Here is a 14,936-nt window from a genome sequence, read left to right as displayed (position 1 = left end):
GAACACCACTATTAATAGGTTTAGGAGAAGAACAGTAGCCGTCTACCACAGCAGCAATAGAGCGGTCGGAAAGGAAACATGAGATAAAGTTGCAGAGAGAAGGATAGAAGCCGTAGGAGGGTAGTTTTGAAATCAAAGCTTTATGCCAGACTCTATCAAAAGCTTTTGATATATCTAACGCAACAGCAAAAGTTTCACTGAAATCTCTAAAGAGGATGACCAAGACTCAGTAAGGAAAGCCAGAAGATCACCAGTAGAGCGACCTTGACGGAAGCCATACTGGCGATCAGACAGAAGATTGTGAAGTGACAGATGTGTAAGAATCTTCCTATTCAGGATAGGTTCAAAAACTTTAGACAAGCAAGAGATTAAAGCTATAGGACGGTAGTTTGAGGGGTTAGAACGGTCACACCCTTTTTAGGAACAGGCTGAATGTAGGCGAACTTCCAGCAGGAAGGAAAGGTAGAAGTCGATAGACAAAATTGGAAGAGTTTGGCCAGGCAAGGTGCAAGCACAGAAGCACAGTTTTTGAGAACAATAGGAGGGACCCCATCAGGTCCATAAGCCTTCCAAGGGTTTAGGCCAGTAAGGGCATGGAAAACATTATTACGAAGAATTTTGATTGTAGACATGAAATAGTCAGAGGGAGGAGGAGAGGGAGGGACAAGCCCAGAATCGTCCAAGGTGGAGTTGTGAGCAAAGGTTTGATAAAAGAGTTCAGCTTTAGAGACAGAAGAGATGGCAGTGGTGCCATCAGGATGAAATAAAGGAGGGAAAGATGAAGAAGTGAAGTTATTGGAGATGTTTTTGGCTAGATGCCAGAAGTCATGAGGAGAGTTTGAGTTTGAAAGATTTTGACATTTCCTAATCATGAAAGAGTGTTTGGGAAGTTGAAGAACAGACTTGGCATGATTCCAGGCAGAGATATAAAGTGCATGAGATTCAGGAGATGGAAGGCTCAAGTACCTTTTGTGGGCAACCTCTCTATCATGTATAGCACGAGAACAGGCTGAGTTAAACCAAGGTTTAGAAGGTTTAGGTTGAGAAAAAGAATGAGGAATGTACGCCTCCATGCCAGATACTAACACCTCTGTTATGCGTTAAGCACAAAGAGATGAAACTTTGACACGGAAGCAATAATCATTCCAGGGAAAATCAGCATAATACCTTCTCAGGTCCCCCCAATTGGCAGAGGCATAACGCCAGAGGCACCTTCGCTTTGGGGGATCCTGCGGAGGGATTGGAGAAATAGGACAAGATACAGAAATGAGATTGTGATCGGAGGAGCCCAACGGAGATGAAAGGGTGACAGCATAAGCAGAAGGGTTAGGGGTGAGGAAGAGATCAAGAATGTTGGGCGTGTCTCCAAGACGGTCAGGAATACGAGTAGGGTGTTGCACCAGTTGTTCTAGGTCATGGAGGATATCAAAGTTGAAGTCTAGTTCACCAGGGTGGTCAGTGAAGGGAGAGGAAAGCCAAAGCTGGTGGTGAACATTGAAATCTCCAAGAATGGAAATCTCAGCGAAAGGGTAGAGGGACAGAATGTGCTCCACTTTAGAAGTTAAGTAGTCGAAGAAATTACTATAGTCAGAAGAGTTAGGGGAGAGATAAACAGCACAGATGAATTTAGTTTGAGAGTGACTATTAAGTCGTAGCCAGATGGTGGAAAATTCAAAAGACTCAAGAGCGTGGGCACGAGAGCAAGTTAAGTCGTTCCGTACATAGACGCAACATCCAGCTTTGGAATGAAAATGAGAATAGAGAAAGTAGGAGGGAACAGAGAAGGGGCTACTTTCAGTTGCCTCAGACAGCTGTGTTTCGGTGAGGAAAAGATGAGGTTTAGTAGAGGAGAGGTGGTGTTCCACAGATTGAAAATTACATCTAAGACCGCGAATGTTGCAGAAGTTAATGTAGAAAAAGTTGAGGGAGGTGTCAAGGCGTTTGTGGTCTTCAACAGGACAGGTGTCCGACCTGGTGACATATTTGGTCCCCTCCCCAGAGGGGACCAATAATGTTTCCCCCCACGTATGTTCATGAGTCAGTATTTCACAAACGGACTTTGTGGGTCCACCTGGCCTTTACTTAGGAAGGAAAGAACATCACCAGCGAGGAGCCAGTCTGTCCTCCTTTAGATATGATGACCAACAGACACTTAATTCACACTGATAGACCTTGGAGCCAGGTGTACGTGAAAAATGGTGTGCTTTTTCAAAATCACAAACTGTAATAACACTAAATTGTACTGACCCATAGGGGGGGGGGTGATTTGGTGTTAGGCGCCACAACAGCGGAGGTCATATGGCGCCGCATCAAACTATTTGATTAAAACAAAAAGGGTTAAAACAAGTCATAAAATAACTAAAAGCAAGTAAAAACGATAAAATTAATGGTAACCAAAAACAACAAAATTACAATAATATACATAAAACATTAAAATACATATAATAAAATTAAATAAAATTCACAGCTTTGGGAGAAGGCCAGCTTCTCCCAAAAATCTAAAAACGTCATGGCCTTGGACCAGGCATTCTGGTTCAAGGACCTTTGAGATATAATAGAAACCGCTATCTCTACCGCGACAGCGGTAGAGGTAGCGGTGTCGTAACTCTATCAAACTAGGGCACTCTACCAATAGGTGCCGCACGGTAAGCGGCACCAGGCAGTCATCACAGTAAGGTTGAGGGTCCCTGGTCAACAGGTACCTTTGTGTAAGGTACGTGTGACCTATACGCAGTCGCGCCAATAAAGTCTGTAAACGTCGATCCCGAACATGGGTGTATGTCCAATGAGGGATAGAGGAAGTAGTGATCTCTCCCATTTTCGAGGTTACGACCCCCGTTAGCCATCTTCTCTGCCAAATTGCTGCACCTGCCTCACGAATGGAGATGGAGCGCGACTTCCTGCCTCTTTAGCGAGGCGATCTGCGTTTTCATTCCCTGGAACACCAACGTGACCAGGGACCTAACAGAACCCAACACGATATCCTCGTTGTGTAAGAAGGTATAGCCACTCTAAGGCTGATAAAACCAAAGGGTTAAAGGATATAGTGCAAGAGAGACAAGTAAGAGCACTGCGACTGTCACTAAAAATTGTAAAAGACGAAACCGGTAGAGAAAAAATTATTTGTAAAGCTAGAACTAAGGCAGACAGCTCCGCAGTAAAGACGGATGCCACTGAAGGAAGGTTGCCAGACCGATAAAAAGAGGGGGAAACCACACTAAATCCAACGCCTGCGTCGGATTTGGAACCATCAGTAAAAACAGGGATATCATCAGAATGTATATAAAAAGTCTTCTAAAATCCGTGTGTGGGACAGAGCTGGCAGAAAATCCTTCTTGCCATCCATGGCAGGGCATAATGAGGTAACAGGAAGCTGCCAATAACCGACTCGTGGGAGCCGGAAAAAGTACACAGGAGTGGGATCGATAGATAACTCTGCCATGAGATTTGCAACTCTAAGGCCAAAAGGTTTAGGAAGACTCGGTCGAGTGACATACGCCTGCGAACGCGAGTTTAGCAACATTGACAGCCAAGGGAACTCGAAGACTGGCGCCGGACGTCGAGCGGCCAGAAACCAGCATCCACTAGAAGGCTAGGTATTGGAGATGTCCGAAATGCACCTGTAGCCAAGCAGACCCCAGCATGATGCAAGGAGTCAAGCGTGCATAGTCATGCATCCGTTGCGGATGAGTAGATTTCACAGCCGTATTCCAGCTTGGGATGTATGAGTGTGCGGTGAAGCAGCAGCAACGTGTCCCTGTCCGCACCCCAAGAGGTGTTACTTAAAACCCGAAGAAGGAATAATGCCTGCCGACAAGACGCCTTAAGAGAACGGAAATGGGGAACCCAGATGAGACGATTGTCAAATAAAAGGCCAAGATATCGAGTAGCCTCCACGCATGAGAGGCGTCTATTGGCGAGGTATAAATCCGGGTCTGGGTGGACACCACGGTTGCAACAAAATGCATGGCTACGGTCTTGAGGTGGAGAATCGAAAACCGTTCATGTTGGCCCAACTGGACACCCTATTGATCGCCAGTTGGAGCTTGCGCTCAATCAGTGACATCCTAGCAGCAGCAAAAGAAATACATAAATCATCAACATATAAGGAGCTGTGAATGCCATCTGGGAGAGTATCAATAACGCCATTAATGGCGACTACGAATAGTGTAACACTAAGAATACTTCCCTGTGGGACACCATCATTTAGACCAGTAGCCTCAGAGAGAACACTCCCCACTCGAACCCGTAAAAGACGTCCGGATAAAAACTGCTGAATAAGAATAGGAAGGTGGCCACGAAGGCCCAAATTAAACAAAGACTGTAAAATGCCATGACACCAGGTCAAAAAACACTGTTGCTTGATGGTGGTGATTAGCGAAGGCCTCACAAATAGAAGACTCTAGGGATAAAAGAGCATCAGTAGTAGACCTCATCTTTCGGAAGCCGTACTGTACCGAGGACAGGAACTTCCCCCTCTCCAAGTACCACATGAGTCTTACATTAACCATCTTTTCTAATACTTTACAAATGCAGGACGTCAACGATATAGGACGATAGTTCGTAGCCTGAAGATTATTTTACCCAGGCTTCGGAAATGGGAGAACCACTGCCACAGCCCAAGAAGTTGGAAAGTCACCGGTATGCCAAATCATATTATAAAGATTTAACACAAAAAGTTTTTTTAAAAGCACTGTCAGACATGTGGCGCAAGTAGGCATAAGGAATATCATCTGGGCCAGGAGAAGAGTCATGACACTGGGACAAAGCAGTCCGCAACTCGGAGGCAGAGAAGGGGACATTATAAGACTCCCATCCTGTGGAAGAAAAATTTATGCCGAGAGATTCCAATCTCTGGCGGTGACATGCGCCCGAGGGTGCAGGATGCCTCCGGGAAACACTGGCAAATTGCTCTGCGAAGAGGTCGGCGACAGTCCTAGGGTCTGCCACCGTTCGCCCAAAAGACAACAAAACTGGTGGGGAAGGAGCAGAATACTTCCCAGCAATTCGGCGGACTTTGTTGAAAACATCCGTAAGAGGAGTGCAAGCGTTAATGAAAGAGACATAAGCTTTCCAAGAGGCTCTTTGTGCCTCTTTCAAAACGCGGCGGACTCGAGTTTGGCAGTGCCGAAAAGCGTCCAGACACTGCGGGTCCCCACGATGTCGCCGGAGACGAGAGAAAGCTGCCCGTTTCTCTTTCACCGCTTCAGTGCATGCTGCATTCCACCAAGGAACGGGAAGCTTAGTAAAGCGACCGGACGTCCTAGAGATTGTCTGAAATGCTACTGAACGTATAAAATCGGTAAAATAATCAACAGCCTCAGCACAAGTAGAAAAGTCAGCCAACGGACAGATAAAAGAGCTAAGGTCTGTGAATTGAGGCCAATCTGCCTTGTCTAAAACCCAGCGTGGGGCCGGGACTGTGGCTCAGAGTTCACAGATTCCAATAAAATCGGAAAGTGTTCACTACCGTGTAAATCCGGTAGGACCCGCCAATTAAAATCAAGGAAAGAATTAGATGTACAAATAGAAAGATCGATAGCTGTAAAAGTCCCAGTAGGACTGTGGAAATGTGTAACATCCCCAGAATTTAAAATCTCAATCCCTCATCCTCAATAAAAGAACCGATTAAAACCCCACGAGGATTACTAGCACCTTCATCCCACAATGGGTGACGGCCGTTAAAATCTCCCAACAAGAGAAAAGGCGGAGTCAGCTGACGCACCAGGCCGTCAAGCTCACCCCTGGAGACAGGAAGCCGAGGAGGAGATATAAACTGCAAATAGTGTAGGATCGTCCCATAAAACCTTAACAGCAACCACCTGAAGGGAGAGTTGAGTTGCAAGGGGACAACAGGTATGTCTTGACGGACTAGAATAGCTGTGCCACCGTGGTGGCCCTGGTCAGGGAAAGGAGTGCTAAAAAAGGCACGATAGCCAGGAGGACTAGAATAAGTACTATCACCTAGCATAGTCTCTTGTAGAGCTACACAGGCTGGAGAGAACTCCGACAATAAAGCTCGGAGTTCCCCCACGAGGCGCGAAGGCCTCTACAGTTCCACTGTAGAAGCTTGAAGATGACTATTTGGGTGCAGTGGACAGGCGAGCCTTTTGAATGGGCTGCCCGTGACTCACCTGACTAGAAATAATCAACGACGAGAAGACACCGGGAGTTGAGATGTGCCGGGTCGTTGGACCGCAGCCTTTCGGCCTACCGGTGAGTGATGCGAACCATCATCACTCCTACCGGTCCTCGGAGGACGAGGTCAGGATGGACTGATACAGTGGGTCCACGAGGGACGGCTGTGACAATATCATCGGACGTCTCCATGCAAAGACCGTCCTCATCACAAGAAGCCCGATCTGAGACAGAGGTTGTCACAAGAGGCTGAACAGAAACTACTGGAGCACCCTAATAGAGCGGTCTCTGGAGGACTCACGATAATGTGCACCGGGAGAAGCCTTAGACTGCTTAGGCTGAGCTAAATCTAACGACTCCGCGGAGCCGCGGTGCCGTTTGGTCATTCTCTTCAAAAGCTTAGGCGATACAGGAGGCAAATGGACATCCACTACAGGGTTAGTTTGGTCAAGTCCGTATTTTTCTCGTCGCTTCTTGCAGGTGACTCAACTGAGTCATCAGTCAAAAGAGCAAACCTATTGGCCAAGTGAAGAGGACCATCCGCGCCATCAGAGCGAGAGGTAGCAGAAGTAGTTGTCTTTGGACCGCAGACTCAACTGAAGTGCGTACAGCCAATGAAGCATAAGATGTCGCACCAGTCCCGGCCTTCTGGCGGTACAGGAGTTCACGGCGGGCGCTACCGAGGCTGATGAACTGAGTGTTAGCAAGCTGTAGAATGTCCTGCTCCAGGCGATACCTAGGGCATTGCCTGGAACGTACCTGGTGAGCTTCATGGCAATGGAAACAATAAGCTGAAGCATTGCAATGCTCCTCAGTATGTGATGTGAGTTTAGTGTAGAGCAATTACCACATCAAGAAGCTTCCTTACACGTACTTTTGCCGTGACCGTACCCATAGCATGAGAAGCACTGAAGAGGACGAGAAACAAAATGCCTTACCCTAAGATTAATAAGTCCGACATTAACACGATCAGGGAGGGTGAACCCAAAAAAGGTGAGAAGGACCATGTTGGAGGAGTTCCTCATCTTAGTGACCTTCTGGACTGAGTTAGGACACATAGCCAGTATTTCCTCCTCGGGAAATTCATAGAGATCCTGACTCCACACACAACCTTTATTGTAATTAAAGGTGGGATGTGCCTTAATAGTTTGAAACATGCTATCATTAGGGCATGGGAGATGTTGCAACATCCTTGCTTGCGTAATATCTTTAGCCCGCAAGAGCACCCCCTTTCCATATTTCTTGAGGTTTCCCTCAAGAATCGTGCCGATCTCTTCTGACAGGTACCGGGAGGCATGTATGAAATTTCAGCGCCCATTTTTGTAGTACGCCACAAACCAACGTGGAGGCAGGATCTGGCGGACTTCAGGAACTGAATTCTCAGAATGGTGGTCAAAAAGATTTGGGATGTAGTCCGTGTCACTGCCCGAAATATTGCGAGAGGGAAGAAGTTCTGTCTTAAAGCCAGAGCCAGCAAGGGGCAGGGATGCTACATGTTCTACAGCCAAACGAGCTTCATCGCATGACAGAAACGTTACATAGCAGCAGTTAGACGGAAAATCCTTATCGTAAACAAGTCGAATACGGAGAACCGTGCCATACACCTTGAGAAGGGAGTGCAAGGCGTGATAAGAAAATGATGGGTTAACATTTACCATCACAAGGGAGTCATATGCAGCAGAAATCCGTCCCTTAGAAGAACTCCCAGAACAGGAGACTGCTGCGGGAGGCTCTTGTGGAGGGGAATTCTCCTTCCCTCTCAGACCTGAAGATGACGTCTCGCGGGCCAGGTCAGCCACCTCACGAGAACCTGACAGTTTTTTGTGTTTAACCATATGTATAAAGTTACACAAAAAATGGCTCCAAGGGCAAGGGAAACCACCTACTGGGACTACAATGGGAGGGAGCGCTGGCTGCCGTGGACGGGGTACCTCGTCCCCATGCGGACCAGTCGTTTTAAAAAAAGGCCCCACATGCTACGAATGTTTGTCCACGACAGAGCTGAGACCCCCCTCCCAAAGCATCCCAGCCTGGACACCCAACCATCCAGCACAGGACGGCCCCTACTGGGCGATCCCTCCAACGGGTGGCTCCGCTGTCCACTGGCAGCCTACGTAGGAACCATTTAGTCTGGCCCTTCACTGGCGACCGTACTAGCATGGGTAGCCCTGTCCCCCTCGAAAGTGCAGAGCAGGGGCCTAAGCTCCCTCTAGCCTAGCTCGCCAGGTGACAGAGGCACGCAAGCCCCCCCACCACGACAAGGCAGTTCCCATCTAGGGGGTTGACCCATAGGGGGAGTCCAATAATCCGTGCGACGTGCCATATATCTCTATTATTATTTCAGAGAAAACAGAATAAGTATTCTTTACTCAATTTAATGCATGACTTCGCTGAAAAAAAAAGGAGGGAGGACAAGACATGAAGATTAAATTAAATACAGTAAAGGTGCTGGTTATAGAAAGTGAAAATTAGGCTCATAATTTATCTAATATTTACAGTTATGTCCTCTCGAGATACCCAGTGTGAAGCTGAAGACATCAATACATCATCTTCGAAGGCCTGAGGGGTATATAACAAGCAGGACCAGCCATCGAGAAACAGATTTTTTTGCAGTTGAAATAGAAACAAATTTAGGACTGATACTAATTGCCACAACATATTTACCTCCCAGATGACCATTTCTACCATACACTGATATCTATAGATTATCAAGTAATAATATTCCAATTTATAGCCTGGGTGACTTTAATGAAAAACATACATTTTTTGGTAACATAGATCAGAGGTTCCCAAACTTTACCATGCTAAGGACCCCCCAGATATTTAAGTCCCATCCGAGGACCCCCAGCCAATCAGAAGTTACTATTACCATACCAAGGTACCCATTATATGATTACAATGCAGTAAATTTACTATTTGCATATTCCTACACGAAGAAAGTCTTAAAATAAATATTTGAAATATTTTCAATATTTTTTTATTGTTTTAAATTCAATACAAAGTAAAATTGGTTTGGTTTGGTTTGATGTCAGTTAGTGCCAAACGCATGTCGTTGCCTACTTAAATCATTCCTACATATTTGAGCATTACACTACGTCGTAATAAATTCAAATTAACCCTTAAACCTCGGGGACTTTAAGACTTTTCACTCGCGCTAACTCGGGAGGTTTGGCGAGAAACACACAAAATAGCTTGTATTCACATACTGATTATACTAGGAAATTCAATAAAGAGTGAGTACAAATGATATTATGTCCACAACCGACTCTTCCTCTTTGCAATGCAAAAAACCAGAAGCATCTAGATGCTATGGTTACCAAAATATCACAGGTTGAATGAGGTGCTATCATCGGTGTGCGTGGCGATCGGCTGCGCCGGCACCTGGCTAAAGTGAAAGAAAACGGGTACCTTCTATCCTCTCTCCTAAGGTTGGCGGGAGAAGTAGCGGACACCCTAGGACCTTCTCAGGGACCCCCAGGGTCCGGGGACCCCAGTTTGGGAACCACTGACATAGATAACAACACTGTCGGGAAAAGTCTTATATCTCTTATAAATCAAGGTAAATTAATACATCTCAGTCCTCATTTTCCAACTTGTTTTAGTTATAATTCATCTACAAATCCAGATAGAATTTCTTATAAGCATCACTATTTAAATTATATTTGTGAGCAAGGAGATATAACCTCATCTGATCATTTACCAGTAATTCTTAAGCTCTCCACAATACCATTAATAGATGAGAAACCAAAAAGTGTATGAAGCACATAAGGCTGATTGGGATTTGTTTAAATTCAAATTAGATTCACAGATTACAGTTAGGAATTATGATGGTAGTAAAGCTGAACAACTTGAGAATGCAACAAAGCAATGGATAAAAACAATAAAAAGTCCAATGGATAAAGCCAATCCAAAGCCTAATAATCAGTACATATATCAGCTTAAAATAACTCCTGATATAAGAAACCTGGAAACACAGTTCACGATTCTAAAACAAAATTCAACGCTTAATGGTTGGACTCCACAAACATTTAGAGAATATCAAAGAATAAAAACCGAGATAAGAGAAAAATGCAAAGAAGCTTTTAATAAAAATTGGGAGGATAAAATCAATTATATTTCTGAGAATAGTAAAACTAGCAAACAATTTTGGAACAAAATAAAAGTGTTAAAAGGCAAGAAGACAACGTATGCCAATTAGGCTATATGAAAGACACTGAAGGGAATAAGTATTTTATGAATAAGGAAAAATGTGACTTGATGGAGAAAACTTGAAAAATTGCTTTTAAGATCACAGAGCAAGAAGAAAATAGCTTTGATAATTTCCACTCAGATCATATTGATAGATATATCAATGTACATAATGAAAGAATTAAGACATTTCTATCAGCCGAATTAAATAGATTAAATGGTGGTAATTATTATACAAGAGAAATAACAGTAGAAGAAATGAAAACCTTTATAAGGAGATCAAAAGGGAAAGCCCCAAGTTCAACTAAAATAAATATGCAAATATTAGAAAAATTAACAATAAAAACGTTGGAAGAACTGAAAAAAATTTTTACAAACCGCCGCCCACACAGCACAGCAGGACCACCCACACCCGCAACCACTGGGCAAGGCAGTGCACCCAAGGTCCTTACTTCAGCTTCCAACTCCGCAACAGCAACTCACTTACTCTCTCAGCAGCAGAGACCAGGACAGCATTCAGGACAGAGTGGCACAGGGATAAGTTGACGAGGGTCCGTGACTAACGAGGAGGTGAGGTACTTACTTAGGCAGACTGACTCATTCAGAAAGGCAGGACTGGCAGGAAACACTTAGTACCACTTTTTAAGTTTACTTTGGTACTAACACAGTACAACAGAGAAATACGGGGTAGTACACAGTGCGAATGCAGACCACGAGAACGGAGAGCAGAGCGAGACAGAGACAACGGGCAAGAGACAACAGCGGCAACTAACTCCTCAAGCTGGCGGGCACAGGATCACTGTCCTCACGCAGGATCAGGAGAGCTGGGTAGACGCTAAGAGCAGGGACCGGCCAGCAGCAAGTAACCAGGCCCAGAGCAGAGTGGAGGTGGGACTGACTGACTGAGCACCCCCCTCACTAGCTGGGGCAGTTTAAATACACCCCTCTCCTTTTTGCAACACTGTGATTGGCTCGCCTCTGGGTCAATCACTATGGTTTTATCCACCTGCGTGGCCATCACTTCCAGTCCCCCACTTCCTGTCTCTCGACAATACCACCTCACTCCTGCAAGTAGCTGCCACCCCCCCTGCGCCGTCGCAACATTATATTTAATGCTAGCTTATCAATTGGATATTTCCCAAGTCATTTTAAGGGGACTATTATATAATTTATATAAAAAAAAGATAGGAGTCCTATAAATCCTATTAATTACAGACCCATTTCACTACTTGAAGTACCAAGAAAAATTTTGATAGACCCATACAAGCAAGAGTGAATACTTTTTTTTATTCGAAAATAAAATACTAAAAGAAAGACAACATGGTTTTAGAACGTACAAAGGTACACACACTGCAATAACAACAACTTATGAAACAATCACCAATGCTTTAGCTAATAAAAAAAACAAGTTTAAGTAGTTTTAAGAGACTTTGCTAAAGCGTTTGATAAGGTGTGGCATATTGGATTGAAATACATGATTTTGCGACTAGGATTTTTGGAAAAAAATTTTGTGCAATTTTATAGTTAAGAGGAAAGTAAAAACTTACCATCGGCAACGAATATAGTAATAACATAAGTCTATTAAGTGGGGTTCCACAGGGTAGTATATTATTGCCAACCCTTTATTCATTATACCAATGACCTACCACCACCTGAATATGGATGTTTAGACACGCTGTATGCGGATGATATTACACAGGTGATAACATCTCCCAGTAAATCCAAGTTAAAGTTGAGCGAGAAATTGAGAGTAAACAAATTTGAGAGAAAATGGAAGATAAGTACCAGCGAGGAAAAGTTTGAAATTATCCCAATAGCACAACTTAAGTCAAAGAAAATAATCGTTAACAGAAAAGAAATTGAAACAAGTAGTGTAGGTAAATTCCTAGGCTTAAAATTTCTACAAGAGGTTTTTTCAATCATATTAATGAAATAATAAATAAGGGTAATGGAATACTAACTCAATTAAGACGACTCACATAACTAACACCTAAACTAAAGGCTATGCTAGTAAAAACTCTATTAGTCCCAGTTATGGAGTACCCCTCTATACCTTTATGTATGGCTACCATAACCCAGAAAAGAAAAATGCAAACCATTCTGAACAAAGCATTAAGATTAATCCATTGCAACGAACAAGAACAAATGAATACTGAAAACTTACATATAAAGTATAATATTTTACCTTTAGATATATCCAACTACCTAAAAGTGAAGAAAACCATGTACTCTCTGGCTATGTACATGGCTTCCTAAAAGATCACTCTACAAGTCATTGTTTTGTTGAGTGTCTTATAAATAAGGATGCTACCTGCAGAGCTTTCGTTGATCTCAAGGGTGCCTTCGACAGGGCCAACAAAGACATAATGGAGGAACTCATTCTCAAAAATGTAAAAGGTAGATTATTAGGATGGATCAGGGACTATTTGTACAATAGAACAGCACAGATTTGTTTTCAAGGTGCAGTCTCCTCTGAGGAAATCTTTGAGCTTGGAACACCACAGGGTGAAGTCCTTAGTCCAATGCTTTTTAATGTTTTAATGAACAAAATTGCGCACTGTTTCTTTCCGCAGGGGGCCATGGCAAAAGCTCCTAAAAAGAAGCTTCTCGATGTGGTAATTGCTCTGCACTAGACTCACATTCTGAGGAGCATTGCAATGCTGCTGCTTATTGCTTTCATTGCCGTGATACTCACCAGGTACGTTCCAGGCAATGCCCTAGGTATCGCCTGGAGCAGGACATTCTACAGCTAGCTAATAGTCAGTTTATTAGCCTCGGTAGCGCCCGTCGTGAACTCCTGTACCGCCAGAAGGACGGTACTGGTGCGACATCTTATGCTTCATTGACCGCACGCACTTCAGTTGAGTCTGCCGGTCCAAAACCAACCAATTCTGCTACCTCTCGCTCTGTTGGGGCGGGTGGTCCTGTTCATTTGGCCAATAGGTTTGCCTTTTTGTCTGATGACTCAGTTGAGTCACCTGTAAGAAGCGACGAGAATAATACGGGCTTGACCAAACTTACCCATGTAGTTGATGTCCATTTGCCTCCTCCATTGCCTAAGCCTTTGAAGGGCATGACCAAACGGCACTGCGACTCTGCGGAGTCGATAGAATTTGCTCAGCCTAAGCAATCTAAGGTTTCTCCCAGTGCACACGATTGTGAGTCCTCCAGGGATTGCTCTGCAATGGTAGTTCCAGTTATTTCTGTCCAGCCTCCTGTGACGCGCTCCGTCCCAGATCGGGCTTCTTGTGATGAGGACGGTCTTAACATTGAGACGTCCGATAATATTGTCACATCCGTCCCTTGCGGACCCGCTGTGTCAAAAAGTGGAGTCCAGCCTGATCCTCGTCCTCCAAGGACCGGTAGGAGTGATGATGGTTCGCATCACTCACCGGCAAGCCGAAAGGCAGCGGTCCAACGACCTGGTACATCACAACTCCCGGTGTCTTCTCGTCGGTTAATTATTTCTAGTCAGGTGAGTCACGGGCAGCCCCTTCAAAAGGCTCGCCCGTCCACTGCACCTAAATAGTCATCTTCAAGCTTCTACAGTGGAACTGTAGAGGCCTTCGCGCCTTGTGGGGGAAACTCCAAGCTTTGCTGTCGGAGTTCTCTCTAGCCTGTGTAGCTCTACAAGAGACTATGCTAGGTGATAATACTTATTCTAGTCCTCCTGGCTATTGTGCCTTTTTTAGTACTCCTTTCCCTGAGCAGGGCCACCACAGTGGCACAGCTATTCTAGTCCATCAGGATATACCTGTTATCCCGTTTCAACTTAACTCTCCCCTTCAGGTGGGTTGCTGTTAAGGTCTTTATGGGACGACTGTACACCATTTGCAGTTTATATCTCCCTCCTCGGCTTCCTGTCTCCAGGGGTGAGCTTGACGGCCTGGTGCGTCAGCTGACTCTGCCTTTTCTTTTGTTGGGAGATTTTAATGGCCGTCACCCACTGTGGGATGAAGGTGCTAGTAATCCCCGTGGGGTTTTAATCGGTTCTTTTATTGAGGATGAGTGATTAGAGGTTTTAAATTCTGAGGATGTTACACATTTCCACAGTCCTACTGGAACTTTTACAGCTATCGATCTTTCTCTTTGTACATCTAATTCTTTCCTCGATTTTAATTGGCGAGTCCTACCGGATTTACACGGTAGTGACCACTTTCCGATTTTATTGGAATCTGTGAACTCTGAGCCAGCTCACAGTCCCGGCCTCCACGCTGGGTTTTAGACAAGGCAGATTGGCGTCGATTCACAGACCTTAGCTCTTTTATCCGTCCGCTGGCTGACTTTTCTACTTGTGCTGAGGCTGTTGATTATTTTACCGATTTTTTAATTTCTTTAGCGCTTCAGACAATCCCTAGCACGTCAGGTCGCTTTACTAAGCGTCCCGTTCCTTGGTGGAACGCAGCATGCACTGCAGCGGTGAAAGAGAAACGGGCAGCTTTCTCTCGTCTCCGGCGACATCGTGGGGACCTGCAGTGCCTGGAAGCTTTTCGACGCTGCCGAGCTCGGGCCCGCCGCGTTTTGAAATAGGCACAAAGAGCCTCATGGAAAGCCTATGTCTCTTCCATAAACGTCCGCACCCCTCTTACGGATGTCTTCAACAAAGTCCG

The sequence above is a fragment of the Portunus trituberculatus genome, chromosome 38, assembly GCF_017591435.1.
Source record: "Portunus trituberculatus isolate SZX2019 chromosome 38, ASM1759143v1, whole genome shotgun sequence".
NCBI lineage: Eukaryota > Metazoa > Arthropoda > Malacostraca > Decapoda > Portunidae > Portunus > Portunus trituberculatus.
Note: the sequence above shows the minus strand (reverse complement) of the source record.